Below are 13,715 nucleotides of genomic sequence, written 5' to 3' on the forward strand. Positions count from 1 at the left end.
GCATACAGGCTTTTTGAGAGGAAAGGAGTTGCCCTGGTCTGCTCTGTGTGACCTCATGTGCAAGACCTTTCAATACCTGAAGGGACTTACTCCAGGAGGGGAGTAACTCTTCGAAAGGGCTGACAATAGCAGGACACGGGGAACTGGTTTCTTAAGTCAAAAGACGGGAAGATTACGGTTGATGTGTTAAGAAGCCATGCTTTTACCATTACTGTCTCAAAGTTTTGCTGAAACTGGACAAGTCTCAGGCAAGTCCTGGGCCCCAGGTTCCAGGACTGCCTTTGAGACAACACAAGGAAGATGGACCAAGTCCGGGAGCTACGAAAGGGAGATAAGATACTGATCAATGGCCCTTGAGTGGTCTTTTTTGTGTTGGCCTATGTCAAGGAAGATGGCCATCCCTGAGGACTAATGGCCTTAAGTGGTCTTTTCCTGTTGGCCCATCTCAAGGAAGATCGACCAGCTCTGAGGAAGTCACAAGACTCGTGACACGCAAGCCGTCGCTTGAAATCTTGGAAGGCTGGAAAGAAGGATAAAAAGGGCACGGACAAACCACGGTTTTGTGGGCATCTAGGTATCTGACCTCAGATCCCTCCACCGTTGTCCTACTGCTGCCTATTCTCTCTTCTGGGATTGCTGCTCGAGACTCTGCTCCGAGGGACCTCGCTGCCCGAGACTCTGCTTCTAGAGACCACGGTACTCTGACCATCTTTTCTGCGATTCACCGATCTGCTGCTTGCAGCCTGCTACTCCGTTGCTGCACTCCCCTACGCTTATTTTGCCCCAGACCAACGTTAACAACGTGCTACGGGACGCTGCTGCATCCAGGAGGTGACTATTCCCCGCTTTAACGTAATTCTTGCTCTTTTCTACCTTTTTCTATCGCCTACTTTCCCTTCCCCATCACCCTAATTTTGGCATTCGTCACTCTCTCTTCCCCATCCCCTCAATTGTCTATTATTTCCAATAAACTGGTTGGATCAACATTTGAATGCTCTTCTTCTTAATCTCACGCCGGGCATAACATTATTTAAAGAACCTTTGCCTCACTCCTAAATTGGAGCGAGACAGATGTTAGGGGGAAGTTCTTCACTAGGAGATTGGTTAGGCCCTGGAACAGGCTGCCCAGGGAGGTTGTGGATGCCCCGTCCTTGGAGGTGTTCAAGACCAGGCTGGACGGGGCCCTGGGCAACCTGATCTAGTAAAGGTGTATGTTTGGTGGCCCTGCCAGGCAGGGGGGTTGGAACTACATGATCCTTGAGGTCCCTTCCAACCCGGGTCATTCTGTGATTTTGTGGTTCTGTGTCACTTTGAACGCTGTGTGCAGGTTTGGGTGCAACAGTATAAGAAGGACATGAAACGGAGAGACGGTGTCCAAAGGAGAGTTAGGAAGATGGTGAAGAGTGGAGGAGAAGACGTATGAGGAGTGGCTGAGGTCCCTTGGTGTGCTCAGCCCAGAGCAGAGGAGGTTGCTGGGAGGCCTCATGGTTGACCTGCAGCCATGCTAGGTGAGCAGAGCTCTGCTCTCTGGTGGCAGCAATGGGACCCAAGGTTGCAGGAGTTCAGGAAGTAAGAATGATCTCTTTGGAACTTCTTGGCTTAGAAAGAGTGAATAAATGAGATGGAGCTTCCTGAACTGGTAAATAATTTTCAGATTTGAAACTTGGATGTTAACTGATGTTTCTGTCGTGTCAGCTGCTGCTGAGTAACCGACTTGGTAATATGAATGTGTCTCTTCTCAACACCACGTTAGTAATTTATGCAGAGTACCGAAAAACAGAACTTTTCCAGGACAGGAAAAGATCAAGTGGTTCTGGAAAATAACAATGGATTTTCTAGTTCTTTGGCCTATTAGAACTTCTGCTTACGTTGCCTTTCACGGGATATCAGTAGAGGTTCTAGAGGTGGCTCCTCTAAAACGGATTCTTAAATACTTTCAGGTTTCCTCATGACTATTTATGTGTTTGGCATTGTCTTGTTATGTATCTTATTTATAAAACACCTACTTTTGTGGTGTGTTAATAATCAGACTTTGTGCATAATTAGCTTTTGTAATCCTCGGGGGAAGAAAAGTCTGGGTATAATTCAATGTTTCAAAAGTGCCTAGAACAAGCACTGGTAGCTGCAGTGCCTTGTGCTGAATGCGCCCACTGTGTTAGTCCTTACCTTGCAATGCTGAGCTCCATGCTCATTCCACCACCAAGCTAAAATCTGTTTTGGTTTATCTGTGCTATAACATAGTCCCAGTTCTGCTTACAGTATAGAGAAATCCTTGGATTCTGTAGAAGTATCCTTGGCTCCTTTCATCTGCTGAGAGTGAAACTTGGATTCCGTAGAGGCTGGATGTTAGGATTTGGGGGTAGGAAAGGGTAAAGCAGGTTAATGTCTCAGGGTTTAGACTTAGTCCAGTAAAACCCAGACTTATGGCTTTGTTGTTCAAAGCAGATCTGCTTCACAGAGATAATAGGCTTAGTAATTTTGAAGTAAAATTTACCATTGCTTGTGTTATGAATACCTATAGAAATGAAGGAGACTGTAATTTTTTAATAAAAAATACACTCTCTTGATTATGCTTTTGTCAGTTTTACACTTGATACTTCAACTTACAGCACGTTTATTATTTAAACTGCTTTTGTAACAACAGTAGGCATTGTACAAATACATGGTGCATGATGCCTAGCATTGTGTTATATATTTATGCAGTATAAAGAATGATTCTTGCCTCAAGGACCATGCAATCAGACATGACTCATAGAGCATTTCATAGTACTGTTTATATAATATATGTTTTTAAATATTGTTCTGTATAATTCCGCGTGTCTTAAGTTTAGCAGTTTTGATTTGTGTTGATGCATGAGTTTAGTTATGTTCAGCTTACTCTTGTTTTTGACAGATGGGCAATAAACGTGCACAACAACGTATGGAAATTGCTGTTGAAGACAAATTATGGTTGCTTGATGTGATGATTCTTTCTGTCTTTTGCGCATAGATTTCATCAGATGGTGTCCTATTCAAGGTTGTTGATCTGAAATGTTTTGAATTCAGTATAGTCCTCGTTACTCTACACAAAAGGAAGCACAAGTGTCCATGCAAAATGTAATATTTATCTATGTCTGACTGTGTTACTCTGACTCATTCAATAAGAATTAGTTACTACTTAGCTTTTTTGTCCATTATCAATCTCTAACCTGATGATATAATTTAGGTTACTGGACTACTGATTTGATTAGGATTTCCTGAAGTCTTGTATTCTACAGAACAAAACTTATCTTCTTGCTATGTTCAATATATTAACTGTAGCTCCCTCTCATCACAGGGAGCAATTTCCTTGTTCTCCAAATGTTGGCTCCAAATATAAGCCACACTGAAATCAGATCCCTGAAATCAACAGGTCCTTGAGGGAAGAGAATGTATCCCCTTATGGTTTATCTGTGCTCTGTAAGGATTAGGCTTGTAGGGTTGGCACTGTGACTGCATACTCGAGTTAGTGTTTCTTGATGCTGATTTTTTGTTCTTTTACTTGAGTAATATTGACAGACAGACTGTATTGGATCTGTTCCTAAGGGCCTTCTGGGGAACCTCATAGCACAGGCAGTGTTTTACTTGCCTCCTTACTGGGGTGAATCAGCATGCATAATAAGGTTTGGATACATTGTGAGTATCTGGGTATAGTTCACGGTCCTTAATTATAACCTAGAAATCCTGTAAAGGGTTGAGAGGTGGTCTCTACAACCTCCAGTAGATCTTGAATATTAGCCCAGTATTAATGAAAATTCCAAGTCATACAGCAAGGTAATAATAATGAGCTTGCCTTGCAAGTTCTCTGTGCAACTTCTTGTTAAATAAACGGAGGTTTTTCACATTAAAGCCTATGGGATAGAATATTAACTTGGTATAAGACAACCTACCATTTATGTTTTCTGTGGAATCTGGACTTATTTTGCTTTTGCCAGCAGACTCATACGAACAGATTTCTGAACTTTGCTCCTCCACAGTTTTTTCACTATCTTCTTCTAGTCTGATGTGCAGGCTGGCAAGGTGATGAAGCTTGACAACGTTTTATTGTGGGTGCAAAACTGAAGATCAAAAGATGTAAGAAATTGCTTCCTTCTGTAGAAATTCTGTTGTACTGTTGTTCTCAGAGGCACAGAGAGTAGTGAAACTAAGAACCATTAAACAAAGATTGGTGGGTTCTTTTGGAAAATTCAGTGTTTAGCTGTGTTTTAGGAGAGGATGAGAAAATACAGAATTTATAGTTAAAGGGAAAGGAAACACACATAAATATGCATTATATGTCATTATTTTATGGTTTGTCTGGGACAGTATAGGGTTTCTGAGAACAAATGTTTGTAACAAATGTGTTCAGGTTGTCACATTAAAATAAATGATTCAGTGCTTTCAGAAACTTTACAGTTGAAAGTGAATCTCTTCTTAGGAATTATAGTTACTATTTTTATTAATGGATCGTTTATTTGGAAAAAGAACAAACTGAAAAGCTCAACACTGTTGCAATTCTAGGACAGCCAACATTCCGAGCTTCTAGGCATGTATGCACGCCAATAGCAACAACAGGTTTGGAAATGTGAATCCATTTACCAGTAGTACAGCCTCTGCTTCCTTCTCTGGCAGCTTTCTGGTCCCATTTCTTTACATATTTTAAGAAAGAGTGTTTTGGATGCACTAAAATTTGACTGTAAAGGGTTTCTTCCTCCAGTCCCCAACAAGAAGCAGCAAAACACTGTTCTTGTTTATCTGGAAAGGAATTGTATTTCTTGCTGAGATGTACTTGCTTTGAGTACCTATTTGTGTTAAGGTTTTCTGTTGCTTGTTACCCACAATACTCACAGAATCACAGAATTGTAGGGGTTGGAAGGGACCTCTAGAGATCATCGAGTCCAACCCCCCTGCCAAAGCAGGTTCCCTACACCACGTAAACTGAGTAACACCACGTTTACTGAGTAACAAAAACACCAGGCTCTGAAATTCTGCTGAAGAGCCCTAAAAGGTTTGAACACTTTTCTCTGGTACTGTTGAGAAGTACCAGTGACACAATCCCTTTTTGTTACATCTACCTTTTTGGGCTTCATTGTGTCGGTTTAGGGAAGACAGGCCTCTGGGGCACAGGTTGCAGCTGCTTCCAACTGAGGCAAACAACAGTTGTTAAGATCTTTCTAAAAGCAGAGCTTTGCTTTTATGCCTTCCCAGTCTAACAACATTGGAAGGATGCTTGTGAACGTGACAGCTTGAACTATAGGAAGAACATCCAGATGGAATTTCTTCACATTAAATCCATATGCATTTGTTCTATCTCCACTACTGACTTTAGAGCAAATCGTTCTTTATATTCACAGGATTTTTTATTGTTTAGGAAAGAGAGATGACAGTGGTAATTACAGGCCTGTCTGTCTCACTTCAGTCCTGGTAAAGTCGTGGAGAAGATTATTCTGGGTGTTATTGAGAAATGCCTGAAAAACAATTCAGTCATTGGTCACAGCCAGCACAGGTCCACGAGGGGAAAGTTTTGTTTAATCGACTAAATGGCCAACCTTTTATATAAGATTAGCAACCTAGTTGACCGTGGTAAGCCAGCAGATGTAACCTTTTTGGATTTCTGCAAATATTTCAATACTGTTTCTCACATTATGCTCCTGGACAGCTAGACAAAAGCAATGTGATGAGTGAACAGCTGGCTGATGGGTCGGGCTCAAAAGGTTGTAGTAGATGGGATTACATCAGACTGACAGCTGGCCACTAGTGGGGGGTTCCATCAGGGCCCCATTTTAGGGCCGGTTCTCTTTTATGATTTCATGAAATACTTGGATGTAGGACTTGGAGGTGTATTGGTTAAGACTCAGCAACACAAAATTGAGAGGAGCTAAGAAAGGCTAAAGTGGCCTTGCAGGGAGACCAGGACAAATGGAAGTGCTGGGCAATCACAGACCACATGGAGTTGAACAGGAATAAGTGCCAGTCTGCCCCTGGGATGGGGCAAACCTGGCTGTGTGTACAGAGTAGGGGCTGAGGGGCTGCAAAGCCTCATGGAGAGGGATCTGGCAGTTCGGCTGATAGCAGATTTAATCTGAGTCAGCTGTGTAACCTGGCAGCCCAAAGAGCCAACGGCACCAGGCCCAGCAGTCGGAGTGTTGTCTGTGGGTGTGCTCAGCGCAGGGCAGAGGAGCTGAGGGGAGGCCTGATTGTGGAGGAGTTGTTGGAGTCCCTGTTGTGGCCAGAAGATGGCACTTATGTACACACTAAGAAGGAGTTAAAGCGTCTGTTTTTGTTTTGTCGTGTACTTAGCACGAATCTGTGTTATTGGTTTGGGGTTTTTGTTATTTTTTAAATATAGAGTTTGGTACTTAATCTGCTTGGCCTTATGTCTGACCTTATGCGTGAGGTGCTGTTGACATTTATCCAAGTATAAATGATTAAACACAGTCCTGAATGGTCAAAACTTAATGTGTACATCTGTATACGTGGTCACAGCACTGCATACTGTCTGCACAGAGAACATGTTCACAAGTATTGTTGCTCACTCTTCTCAGTAGGTGTCCTAGGCAAATGATAACTCATAAGATAAAAGATGACTTTGATCATGAGGCAGAACACAGATTAAGAACAAAGTCCAGGAACTTGTTACTGCACTTGGAAACGTCTTATTTCCTTATTCAGCAATAAGGATCTGATTTGCCACTGAATTCAGAAAGCAGCCATCAAGCAAATCTTGCTCATTATTGTTATTTAAGGAGAATTTAGAAGAGCCTAAAAACAGTTTACAACTGAATTTGCACTTAGGAGATAGGCCAGAACAAGAGAAGGATATAAAGTTATCATAACCCATCTAGGCGGCTTCCCAGAGCTGTCAGCGTATTTTTGTGAGGATCATGGGACTCAGCTAAATCAGTGAAGATATCAGAGTGGTTTGTCTCACCTGCTCTGCATGGTGCAATGGAATCCCTGTACTGCTGCCTGTGGCAGTCTCACAGTGTTGTGACCCACCTCCCCTATCCGTACTCTTTGAATAAACCTTTTATCAGGGTCTGCCAGGGGCTCAGTTCACTCCAACACCAACGCTTACAGACCCCTCATGACCTACTGCCCTTATCACCCCTATCACCTGCTGCCCGCCATAACCTTCTTCCCCCTAACAATTTTATCACTGATTTATTTTTAGAATTCACTTTCATACCTTTTGCTTTGTTCTGTGTGAAAGCAATAAGCATTGTAACAGAAAGTGCCAATTTGCCTCCAAGCTTGCCCAGCCCATGAATAATATCTAAACAACTCAGGTGAACCCATATTTTGCATATATATTGCACCACAGCCACTAAGAGCCATCTTGTTTTCTGTGACATACAGGAAGATTATTTCAGAAGATGAATTATCCTCTGGCTATGGGGGTAGTTTTTGTGATTCAATATCAAATTAAGCCATGTGGAACCCCTTTGAAGAGCCACGTCCAAGTCCCCAAGCAATTGAAAGGGCTCCTAGGCCTTAGGAGGTTTGAAGACTGTAATCAACAGACTGGAAAAGGAAAAGGAAAGCAGTTGAAAAACATGTTTGTTGTCAGCTGTATGCCAGTGTCAAATACTTGACCACTGGCAGGAGATAAAAGATCGTGAGCTGAGAAAGCAGGAAGAAGTGTGAGAAGCACTATGGGTGGGCTAGCTGGCTGTGTCCAAACCAGCTTCTGTGAGGTTGCAGTGCAAGTGCTGGAGTCCTGGCTCACTGATGATCCCAAGCAAGGTCTTAGTTGGAATGAGGCACAGTAGTAATCCATGTTGCACGTTTTCTTTTAATGTTGTTATGTGTGTGTGTGTGTGTGTAAACCAGGTCTCAGTACTTTGACTGGATGGGTGTGTTTGGCAGTGACATACAAGCTTTTTACTGCTGTTTTGTTCTGTCCAACTGCTCAGGTCATAGGCTTCAGGCAGTACTTGGCAGTGTTAGCGTACCTGCTACTAAATTCATGTGTAATACAGTGCCTTCTGTGACCATGTACAGCTCAACTGTTACTTCATTTGCAAAACTCTGTTTTTTGCCAAAATAGAAATAGTCATTTCAACTACACATAGTTATCCGAAGGAACACTGCCAAAATAAATGTTACTCTGTGTGTGTGACTCTTCCACTACTTAAACGGAGAGAAAAAAATTACATGGTGGGAATATGGTTTGACTTGCTACTCTGAAAAGCTCAAATACTACAAAGAAGTGGCTGCTATAGCAGCCTGCCCTGTATGTAATGGAGATGTGGAGGTTAGGGTTCTCTGGCATCCAGGAGACCAGGTATCCTTTTGTAGCCATGCTACAGAGTCCTCAAGTTACTACTCAGTCTCTTGGTCCTGGCAACCCCTCCATAAAACATAGGTGACAGACAGTTCCTCTCAGGTAAATTAATTACTCCCTCTGACAATATTAAAGGGGTCATCATTTGTGAAGTAAAGGACTGTGTGTTCTCTGTTCAAAATATTAAAATATGAAGCATCAGTACATACCAGTGTATATTTGACTCTCTTTAGTGTGATATGAGATGTATTTACATTTCACTGAGTAGAGCTTAAAAGCAGCTGCTGAATTCATTAACTGAAATTAGGTCTATTGAAACAGCAATATTCTGTTGAGGTGAATTTTTCAGCTAATTGCATAGCCTCCTACAAACATACATAGACTCTTTAACACACAAATCATGTTGTGTGCATGTGAAGTTAGCACTCATGCAGAGTGTTAGTCAGTTGGGTCTGGTGGAAACCCTTCATTTTCCTGCAGAAAAGTAACATAATGGTGTCAGTATAACTTGATGGCCATGTGATGTGATGTTTCTATGCCCAGGGAAGCATGAGAGATATCCAAAGCAAGGACCCTTTTTACATTTCCCAGTGCCACCTCCCCAGATAGATTCCTGCAGTTTGGAAGGCATAATTTTGTCTCCCAAGACTTTCAGACTCTTCTGAGAATAAGATCAATAGTTGAGCAGTGTCCTATTAATTACACAAGCACCATCAAGAAGGCTATGATGTGAACGGATGTCTGCTAGCTGCCAACCACCACAGCTCCTGGGTAGTCTATTGGTATTCCTGAGTGGCCAACATGCACGGAACAGGCCTGCTTTATTAGATAACTGTGATCTGGGAAATGAAGATTAAGTAGTCGATTTATTCTTCCGTGATATATCCAGATATCTACAGTTTCTGTTTGTAGGAATACACACCCACCATGAAAGCAGTGAGTGTAAAGCAGAGAGGCAGGCCTCTCTTAGCTTTAATGCAAATGGCAGAGGTAGCAAAAAAAGGGGAAGACAGCAGGGCAACTTAAGGTAAAACTGCTGGAGGGTCAACATTTTTGAGCCCCAAATTTTCCTACGTCACAGGGAAACTAAGTCACTTGAGTTTTTCAGGATTTTTATGTTTTAATTTCATATTAAAAAGAGCAGCAACATTTCTCTATTTTTTTCTGTTACCATACAGACTCATTGTGTATGTGTAATATTTTGCCTTCTAATATCTTGCTGTAGCTATATAGTCTGGCAATACTTTGTTTTCTGTACACGCTCTACTGTTGCTAGGAGATGAAACACTAATAGTGATTGACCTTTCTTTGGATGATATGAATATGCAGGAATTAGTGCCATCCAAAGCTAGTAATGTGACCATTCACAGCCAGCCTCCTCCTCCTCACCTAGGTCTTACCTCTGAGACACATAGTGTGTGATTTGGTATGGAGAAGTAGGATGTAAGCCTGAGTTGATGGTAGTGGGTTGGTGGTTGTACTTAGTGCTCTTTTCCAGCCCTAATGACATTTTTTATGACTCTGTGGTACTCTCTGTGCATCTCAAGGTGTTCTATGTATTCTGTAGCATCACTAAGGGGCATTCTTCAAATATCTAAAGTGAACAAGTTATTAGAGATCGCTACATTACTTTCTATTGACATGCCAGTAAGCAGATGTATAAGCAGAAGCATAATATGTAAAATATATTATCCTAAAGTTAAACAAGAATAAATTGATAACTTCTGTCTTTTAACTTTATTATCTTTGCAAAAACTCTACTGATAAGTTAATTGCAGTCGCGCTGCCTTGATAGGACAAAACGTGTCTGTTGAGACCCCATACATTTTAACTCTCCTAAGTACTAATCCATATATATGAATACCACAGAATCATAGAATTATGGAATCATTACAGTTGGAAAAGACCTCTAAGATCGTCTAGTCCAACCGTCCATCTACTACCAATATTACCCACTAGGCCATGTTCCTAAGTACTACATTTACGCTCTTCTTCAACACCTCATGTGGCCTCACCAGTGCCATTATACAGAGAGGCAGTCACCTCCCTGCTCCTGCTGGCTGCACTGTTTCTACTACAAGCTGGGATGCCATTGGCCTTCATATTTGTATGTCAGTAGGGTTGCTTCTAGAAACGAGCTTTTGCAAGAATTGACTCAATCTGAATATTATGCTTTAAATATATTCGTGCATGACTTTGATCCACATAAAACTATTTATTTCAAGACAAATATATTTTTTTATTATTTTGTTTTTGTTTTATTCTTTATCCTATATTACTGTGTTTCAGCAAACAGGCTCTCCACAAAAGGAACACATTTATTATATCATAGTTGTAAGTGATTCAGAATTCTGCAATGCACTTAATAACTAGGTTTTTCATTATAATCTTCCTGCTGCGTAATCTTCACTGTCAGCCAGCTGATTGGGTTTTCATGCTCGCTTTGACTGTTTGGCACAGTAAAACACTGTTTTCAATGAGGGGCTTGCAGATTTATTGGCATCAGAAACACACTTATGGTAAGAAGTGTGTCTGGGCAGTCAACACTTATTTTTCCTGCTCCATCTCCGATCCTTTTAAGTGCCAGAAAGCAGCTTAGGGTGCCCCAGTCCTGCAACTGAACACTCATACAAAATCAAGCTTGTTACATATGGCTATCGTGGTAATTTTAAGTCGTGATAGTCTCAGTTCTGAAGGGTTAGGAGTTTCACACAATGTACTGCAGGTTTGGGAAAGGTCTACCATTAAAAGAAACAAAAAAAGGTTATGTTCTATGTTAGAAGCAGCTATCTATAGTTAGTTTTTTGGTAAATCATTTATCATGTTAACTACACACACAACTAACACTTTGTTGTGCTCAGATGGGTTGTACTACAGAAGTCACTCCGTCTCAGGAGATGTGCAGTTTCCCTTCCTTGACCAAGAGGGGGTGCAGATAAACCAGCTAATTTGCCGGGCTCCTTCCAATGCCTTACAAAATAGTAAGTAAAAAGTAGAGGAGCACGAGGTGTTCAGAGGTTAGAGCTCTTATTTCCTATGAGATGGTTATAACAGATTGAAATGAAGATGAAGCAGTTGAGCCGCTGTCACTTTTCTAACATTTTGCATTAAATTCCATACACACTCAGGAACTCAATAGCGGAAACCAAGCATTTCTGGATTTTGACTGTGTACCTAGTCACTATGTATTTAAATCTGTCAGTTTTTACCTAAACACAGCTTTGTCCCTTCCATGTCTTATGTCTAATGAGATGCTTCTCATCCCCATTGTAAGCCTGCTTAGCTCTTCCTTTGAATTTCCTACTGACAATCTTGTGACTAGTCATTCAATCATCTTCTATGATAAGTGATGCTGGGTTTGTCAGGAGATAAAGTACTTTATTGGATGAATGCGTGTAGCTGGAAAAAAACTCCAAGCAAGCCTGTGAAAGCCAATCAAACTGTACTGGTTAATTGAGTAAAAGATAGCATCTCTTCCTACCCTCACTGTTAAAAACATGCATTTTATAGCTTAAATTTGACTAGATTCAGCTCCTAACCACTGGATCTCATTATAGTTTTGTCAATGAGCGTGAGTTCTTACTTCTTGGAAACAGGCTATGAGCAATCACTGTCTCCCTTAGCAGGCTTAAAAGGGCCGAGTCCTTCCACTGAGAAGTGTACTACAAGTATTAGGTCTTTAGTCACTCTCATAGCTCTCCTCAAAATTTTCTCTATATTACCCGCTTAATATTGAGTTGTGGAGAGCAGAACCAGATTTTCCAGATGGGGTTACATGAGTGCAGAATATTCTGATAATTCCACATTTATTTTTTCTTTACTCCTACTTGTTTTTATGAGCCACACCTTTAATAAGATGGGTTTTTTTGTATTTTTTATATTTTTTTTATATTTTCAGCCTGGAGAAGAGAAGGCTGTGGGGTGACCTCATTGCAGCCTTTCAGTACCTGAAGGGAACGTACACTCAGGAGGGGAGTAAACTCCGTTAAAGGGCTGACAATAGCAGGACTAGGGGAAATGGATCCAAGTTGAAGGAGGGAAGATTTAGGTTGGATGTTAGGGGGAAGTTCTTCTCTAGGAGAGTGGTTAGACCCTGGAACAGGCTGCCCAGGGAGGTTGTGGATGCCCCGTCCTTGGAGGTGTTCAAGACCAGGTTGGACGGGGCCCTGGGCAACCTGATCTAGTAAAGGTGTATGTTTGGTGGCCCTGCCAGGCAGGGGGGTTGGAACTACATGATCCTTGAGGTCCCTTCCAACCCAGGTCATTCTCTGTGATTCTGTGATTCTGTGATTTTGATAGGCAGAACTATCTACCCAGCGCTTGAGTAGCCTTATCTCTTGGTTTCATTCAAGATAAGAGCAAGCGGGGAGTAGCGTGGTCTGAATGATACCAAGACTTCCGAAGATGGATAGATCTGCAGCTTTACAGTCACATTTTTTCAAGTGCAGTTAAAAAAGCAGTAAAGCAGCTGTGTCTAAATATGTATCTGGTATTTGTAAAATGTAATAAATGTGTGCATTTAGATCTTACTATTGAAGCATTTGTATACCTAGACCTTTCAGGCAGAGATGTTTGATATTTACCTAAACAATAAAGACTCATAAAACAACACGTGAACGAACGAACTAAGAAATGGTTATTGGTTCACACTGGAGCTATTGTGTTTAAATTTAACACAAAAAGTCTGAATACAATATCAAAAAGGAATGTATAGAAATGTTCCAGCAAGAGAGACTCATGCTGCAAGTTCTGGCCAGCTTTTCTGTGTGAAAAAGCAAATGTCTTGACTTATTTCTTGATTTTTCTCCATCTTTTGTTTTTCACTCTTCTTTCCAATTTATATTTTTTCCATGCATTTAATTCAACACAAAATAATATTGAATGCAGGTATTTGAATTACACTTTTTAAGTATAGCTTGTTGAATGCAACTTAGCAATGTATTTTGCTTTTAGATTAAAAAAGCAAACATGGAGGCATGAAAGGGCACATCAATAACCATCCTACCTGCAGAAAGGAACATAAAGTCATGCTGAGGAGATCAAAGATGCATCTGAATGATGTAGTGGCAATTCAAGCATGCAAAGTATGATTAGAAAAGGAAGGTGGCATGGATGAAAATTATCTAATGAGCAAGGAAGGACTAACAATGACAAATGGGAACCATGTGAAACACAAATGGGTGGCATTCTCCCTACTTTCCAGCAGGAGCCAGGCACTGAGCATCTTCACTGCTGGTTTTGGTGGTCCCACCCTGACTGCTGGGCTCTGAGCTGGCGTAAGAACAGGAGTAAGGAGGACTGGTAACTAAGAGGAGCTGGTGGGTTAAAAAGGGAGAATTTGCAGAAATGAGAAAAGGGGAAATATGCTGATGAAGATGGATGTGCTGGAAAACAGAAAAACATGATCCAAATGTTGGCATTGAGTGTGGAG

The sequence above is a fragment of the Coturnix japonica genome, chromosome 1 (assembly GCF_001577835.2).
Source record: "Coturnix japonica isolate 7356 chromosome 1, Coturnix japonica 2.1, whole genome shotgun sequence".
In the NCBI taxonomy this organism is placed as follows: Eukaryota; Metazoa; Chordata; class Aves; order Galliformes; family Phasianidae; genus Coturnix; species Coturnix japonica.